We start from the raw sequence: 6,991 nt of genomic DNA on the forward strand, positions 1-6,991 counted from the left end.
GTTGATAGGCGCTAACGATCATAATTGGTTTATTATTTATGTTTATTAAAACTGCCACGGCTTCCAAACACTCGAGACCGGTTATAGGCATTTGTTGCTGTATAATTTTATTTCGAATTAGTAAGGCTACTCCACCCATGGCACGAATTTGTGTGACTCGATCCGCGCGGTATATTATTTAACCGGGGAATTTAATTTTGTCAGTTATTGATAAGTGTGTTTCGCTTATACACGCAATATCTATATTATGATGGTTAAGAAATGCTGATAAAGTATTTCTATTATTTTTTAATCCGTTGGCGTTCCAATTTAATACAACTGTGTTATGGTTGAACATTTAAGTTAGAATTAATACTATTTATGATGACTGGCAGACTTTCAATGATTTTCTGCATTAGTTGACTTACAAAGGAGTTTATTAGAGGTAGAAGTGTTTTGAGAAAGTTGTAGCGATCATAGAATGGTCGAGAATCTTCGTGGCTGGTAGGCAACACAAAATGCATATACGCACGAGGGTTCTCGAACATTCTATAAAACAAGAAAATTCTAGAACACACCAGGGTCACAACATATATATAGCGGTGCGACAACGCCGCAAGTAACCAGTTATACTTATACCGTGGTGCACGCAGTGTGACTAACGTAAATGTAAAAAGTGTATAAAAGTGTATATAAGTGTAAAATAAACTTTCATTTTTTGTAAGTCAGTAAATAGTGTTTTCATTACATTTTATTTAAATAATAAACACTAAAGTGGTGACCTCGACGAGTGAAAAATGGGAGACGAAAAAAAGCAGGAGCCGACAAACGAAGTCAACATAATCGGCGTAAAACTACCACCATTTTGGAAATGCGATCCAGCTGCCTGGTTTAAAAGAGCTGAAGTAGACATAAAAGTAGACATAAAATTTGTGTTTGATACTATTGCAAAAATCAAACATGAGGGTTTCAACTGTACATTTTCCAAGTTAAGATTTTTATGTGAAAAAAAGATTAGTTTTTTTAGTGAATTCGTCTTTATTTGCAAAATGTGTCATAAAAAAGAAATTATACCCACTGAACCGCAAAATAGTACACTTTTGTCCATAAATTTAGCCATAGTGTCATCTGCAGTGAATACTGGTCAAGGTTATTCACAAATACAACAGTTTTCTGCTATATTGAATATGCCATGTTTAAGTAATCCATTGTATCAAAAATTACACCAAGATATTGGAGAGCTTACACATAAAGTTGCATTGGAAGCATGTGAAGATGCAGCTAAAGAAGAAGCTAGATTAGCTGTCGAAAATGGTAATGTAAATAAAGATGGTGTTCCGATGATAGCTGTAGTTGCTGATGGTGCCTGGTCTAAAAGGTCCTATAGATCAAATTATAATGCAATGTCTGGCGTTGTAAGTTATTTATTGTTATTAAAATGTAATATCTTCAGTGTTTATAATCATTATTTTAATTTTATTATTTTTTAGGGGTGTATTGTCGATTATGGAACCAAGAAAGTGCTATACTTAGGTGTACGTAATAAATACTGCTCGATATGCCATAAAGCAGATAATATGCAAAAAACACCAGAAAATCATGTTTGTTACAAAAATTGGAGCGGAACATCGACAGCAATGAAAGCAGACATAATTGTCCAAGGTTTCGTTCAAAGTTTAAAAACTAATAATTTAATTTATAGCCACCTAATTGGAGATGGAGACAGCAGCGTAATGAAAAAAATACAGCTGGAAAAACCTTATGGTAATAATGTGATTGTAAAAAAAGTAGAATGTATGAACCACATTTTAAGGAATTATTGCAACCGCTTGAAAGATATGTTATCAAAAGAAAAAGTTCAATGGATAAAGTTGTACCAGAATTTATACGAACGAAAATAAAAGAAAATGAAAATGTGTTAAGATAAAGGTAGTTAGTTATATATATATATATATATATATATATATATATATATATATTCATTATTTTTATGATTAAACAATATTTTTTAACTTTATTCCTCTATGCAGATACGCAGTGACTAAAGCTATATTATTTAGAAAAAATATGAAAATTACTCATAACGATAAAACAAAATTATTGAAAATTGATATTACGAACGGACCTTATCATGTATTTGGTTCTCATGATAAATGTGATATGTAAGAATAGTACAAGATTTTTTTTACTGTACCTATTCTCACAATAACGTTTGAGATACACCTAATAATGTTTTATTGTTATTTTAGGTATTTTTGTACAAGAAAAAATGATACTAATATAAATTTAGTTCCAAAAATGCAAGAATGTGGTATTTGGAACGATATTATAGCATCTATAAATTTAGTGGCATATCATTCAGAAAGTTTAGTTTATCACGTCAATAACAATGCAGTCGAATCATATTATAGTATTGTCGTGAAATATATAGGAGAAAAAAGGATAAACTTTTCATTTAGAGGTGATTTAACTAAATTCATTTTTAAACATATTATACTTTATAATAAAATAACTACGCATCTCATTTTAAAATTTAAGGTTCTTATACGACGCGCTGTCATACTGCGCTGACTTCTTATAACTATGGATCGGAATATTTACGAAAATTGCATAAAAAGGCAACCAATTATAGTCCAGGAAAATTTACAAAAGCGTTATTAAAAAAACATTAAATCTCAAAAACAAAAAGAAATAAGAAAACCACTTCAAGCATACAAGTATATTTTTATAAATACATTTTTTAAAATTCACTTTTACATAATTAAATATTTTATGTAGTTCTCGAACCAAAAAAAAAATTGATAGTTGGACCCGACGAAGATTATGGTGCTGTAAATGAAAGTTTAGGATGTAAGCCACTAATACTTTCTCGTGAATAATTTGAGGAACAAAAATTAGATTTGTTATCGCGGTTAAAACTTAGCTTACAAGATATTAATAAATTAGAACGTCGAACTACTGAACAATCACAATGTGAATAGTGGAAGAGGGAACTTCATACAGGCTGACAGCATCTAATTTTGGCAAAGTATGTAAGCTTCGAAAAAGTACAAACCGGAAAAATACAATTGTTTCAATTTTATATGCATCACAATATTTTCACGGAACAACTGCTACCAGGTAAAATTTAAAATAATTTATACTATTATGTTTTGAAAAAAATGTAATAATTAAATATATTTGTATATTACAATACATAAAGTTACGGTATACAATTTGAAAATGTCGCGAAAGAGCAATTCGAATCATTATACAAATTTAAAGTGATTACTGCTGGATTATTTGTTGATCCTACACTACCTTTATTAGCGGCATCACCCGACGGACTTATTGGAGATAATTCAATAATAGAAATTAAATGTCCTTTTTTAATAAGAGATTTAACGCCGGAAATGCATACAAGGAGAAGAAAGTTAAATATTTAGAACAAAAAGACAACAAATTAGTTTTAAAGAATAGCCATGATTATTATTTTCAAGTACAGGGTCAACTACACATAACGTAAAGGAAATGTTGTTATTTTGTAGTATGGACACCTAAAGGTAAACATACATAATCATACATTAAATTAATTACATTTTTACATTGATAAAAGTACTATAGACATCTTAATCATTGAAATATTTTTTTTTAGGAATGTTGGTTGATTTAATTGAACGAGATGATTTATTTTGGAAAGGTAAAATGAAAATACCTTTATCAGAATTTTACCTCAACCACATGATATTAGAAATTATTTCTCCATCATATTCAATTTGAGCTTGGATTTCATAATTTTGTACTTGATTCGAAGTGTAGATGTGTATATAAAACGTGTATATTACGTGAACTTGTAGTAATTTACAAATAAATTTCTTTATTACTTATAACGATTAAGTATATAATTTTTATTAGCAAGTATAATCTGTATAAAGAGTATTCCCCTTTCAACTAAAAAAAAAAAAATATTGACATTAGATAACTCAACAAGATATCAAAGCTTTTCACGTAAGTCATATTGTGGATCAAAAATAATGATTGACGAATGGTTTTGGTGCGCGGTTGGAATGAGTAATAATATAAAATATAATACCTAATAATAATAATAATAATAATAATAATAATAACAATAATAACAATAATAATAAAATATCTACGTGGCTTGCGTTGTCGACTATGCTGCGCTCCCTACCACAGACATGACGAGGCTGTACGACGGATTCCGACCGTGTCAACGCACACTAATGATAATTTACTTTGCACACAAACAAACCGCGTAACGTGAATAAAACATTGAGTTGCCTATACACGGCCCCTTATTAAATCACCGCTTCCAATCCCTTTAAATGGTAATTATTAGGGCCAACAATTATATACCCTAAAAATCAATAAAATATGTATGCAGTTATGCTCTAAAAATTACCAAAATATGCCCTTAAAATATGCTCAAAAAAAAAATGTTATTGTATAAAAATAATTAAATGATTTATTTTTTTATGTATTATACAATTTATACTATAATACAATGTTGTTATTTATTGCCAATGAATAATGATTTACAAAAATGTGTGATTTTAAGAAATATTAAAAATTAAAAAACAAAAACATTAATCAGATGAAAAACATTTTTAATTTTTACCCGATGTTATTACATTGAAAAATTAATGATTTGTATATATTTTCAAACAGCATTGAGCGTCAATTGTCCGTTAACAAATTTTTGTAGCGTGAAAAGGAACGTTCTACATCAACGGATGTAATAGGTGCGTATTTATAATGCAACAAATCGTTGTTGGTCAAATCTTCTGGGATACCTTCTAATGTGGATACATCACCGGATAATACTTTAGAAATTTTCGTAAGAATATGAAAACCATTATTTTTTTTAAAAACATTTTCACATTTTTTGTTAATATCGGTGCCATTTGTACCACTAACTTCACATATTTTACTTCGCGCAGTTTCTATTAATTTAATTGAGTCTGGCTAAAACATTCTGGCTTTCTAAAGATGTTATGGTAGTTGGTAAAAATCCATAGTTTGAATAAATAAAAGTTAAATTTGCTTCAACTTGATCTTTAGAAATTAATTTTTGAACTTTGTCTATTGAAACGGCGTCTTCAGGGTTCAATTTCTGTATTACATTTCGAATAGCTTCTATATGTTCGCAATAATACATTGAAGCAGAAATCCATGTACCCCATCTTGTTAATATAGGCGTTGGAGGCAATGGTATACCTGGAGCCTCAGTTTTAAACAAATCAATACGACTTGGCGCTTTTAAAAATATTTTTTTTGTGTTTGAGACAAGTTCGTCAATTTTTGAAAATTGACCACGAATTTTTTCTGCCACCCGGTGTAGGCCATGGGCCACACAAGTGACGTGGACCATTTTTGGATAAAAAGCTTGTAAACAATTAGCTGCCTTGACCACATAAGGAGCGGCATCGCTCAAAAACAAAAGTACATCAGGATGTCGGATTCCATTAGGCCATAATATAAAAAGAGCTTTATCAAAAATTTGACATATTGTAAAGTGGTTGGTTTTTTCGAGAATACCGGAAAAAATTAAAAATATTTTACCTGGTTCATCGACGTTTAAAATACCAATAATTACGTTTGCATATATATCGAGATTGTACGTCAGTAGTTTCGTCGATCGAAATCCAGATTTTCTTATCAAGCACTTATTTTCTTAAGGCGCGTTTACACGGTGACAGTACAGTCATGACAGCACTGTCGTATAGTAATGCGACAGCTACTGTCACATGAAGATGAGCGTTTACACGGTGACAATAATTGTCATAACAAATATTGTGTTTCGTGCGATAGCTAATTAAAATTGACTAACAGTGTCACTGGTTATTTTATTATTCACTTTATTATAATTTATAATTAACTGATTCACTTATTGTTTTAATTTTGCTTATTCTTAAAGTCAGGTATACATTTATCCCATAAACAAGGATGCTCTTCGTAATATTTTAGAAATTGAATAGTATCAAAAACCATTTTGAATTATAATTTCATTTATATAATTTTCAATTAATTATTATAATTAGATATATATTATTATTTAAACATTTAAATTAATTGAATAAAAACTATAGGTATATGTGATAACAAGTAATAATTGATAATAACAATACAAAAATCGTACTACGGTAGTAGTTGAGAGTGTGGTAGTCACTGTTTACACGATAGAAGTGGCTGTCACACTGTCAGCTAGTTACTGCCTACTATCTAGCAGAGCTAGATAGTTCGACAGCTGGCAGTTGACAGTGTGGCAGCAACTGTCATTATGTTTACACGACGACAGTCTTACGACAGCGACTATCATGACGGCGACTGTCGAGTGCTACTGTCATCGTGTAAACGCGCCTTTATGGCGTCCATTGTCTCATCATAGCACTCATTGACATAGATACTTCTTAATAAAGATACTGATGGAATATCTTTATGCGTATACTTTTCCAGAAACGAACGAAAATAGGTATTTTGTAATTTATTTAATGGTATATTGGCTGCTAACAACGTTTTGCACAAATCTATTGAAAGAATTAATTTTTGATGTAGTAGGTAAAAGTTGTTGAGTCTTTTGTTGTTTGTCGCCGAGTCGTTGAATACCACGTGAGTGCTTGGACGTTTTAAGATGTTGTAAAACTGTAAATCGTTTTTCACATGTAACCTTTGCCTCACATGTTTTACAAAACAAAGTTTCATTTAACGAAACTGACGACTTTATACGATTTTGTAAATTGTTTAAAATTAAATTGAAATTAGTTTCATTCATTAAATCATTCCAATTTAATAAATCTAATGTAAAAACATTTTTACTTGTTCCAATTAATATTACAACCGAAATTTCTTTTCCTACTAAATAACCTACTGTTACATATTTTTTATTATGAATTTCAAAAGTTGATTTATCAACAACTGATGAATTCATGATAATAAAATATTATTGTTCTTATACTAATTAATTAAATTGTTTTATAACTAAAAAAAAAAGAACACTTTTAATTCTTGATAA

The 6,991-nt window shown here is 29.8% G+C and overlaps 1 pseudogene; it reads left to right on the forward strand.

Annotated features, from left to right (window-relative positions):
* The first annotated feature begins 2,267 nt into the window (after nucleotides 1-2,267).
* On the forward strand, nucleotides 2,268-3,404 carry LOC112685141 (annotated as a pseudogene).
* Nucleotides 3,405-6,991: the final 3,587 nt, after the last annotated feature.

The sequence above is a fragment of the Sipha flava genome, unplaced genomic scaffold (assembly GCF_003268045.1).
Source record: "Sipha flava isolate LNK unplaced genomic scaffold, YSA_version1 267_pilon_pilon, whole genome shotgun sequence".
Taxonomy (NCBI): domain Eukaryota; kingdom Metazoa; phylum Arthropoda; class Insecta; order Hemiptera; family Aphididae; genus Sipha; species Sipha flava.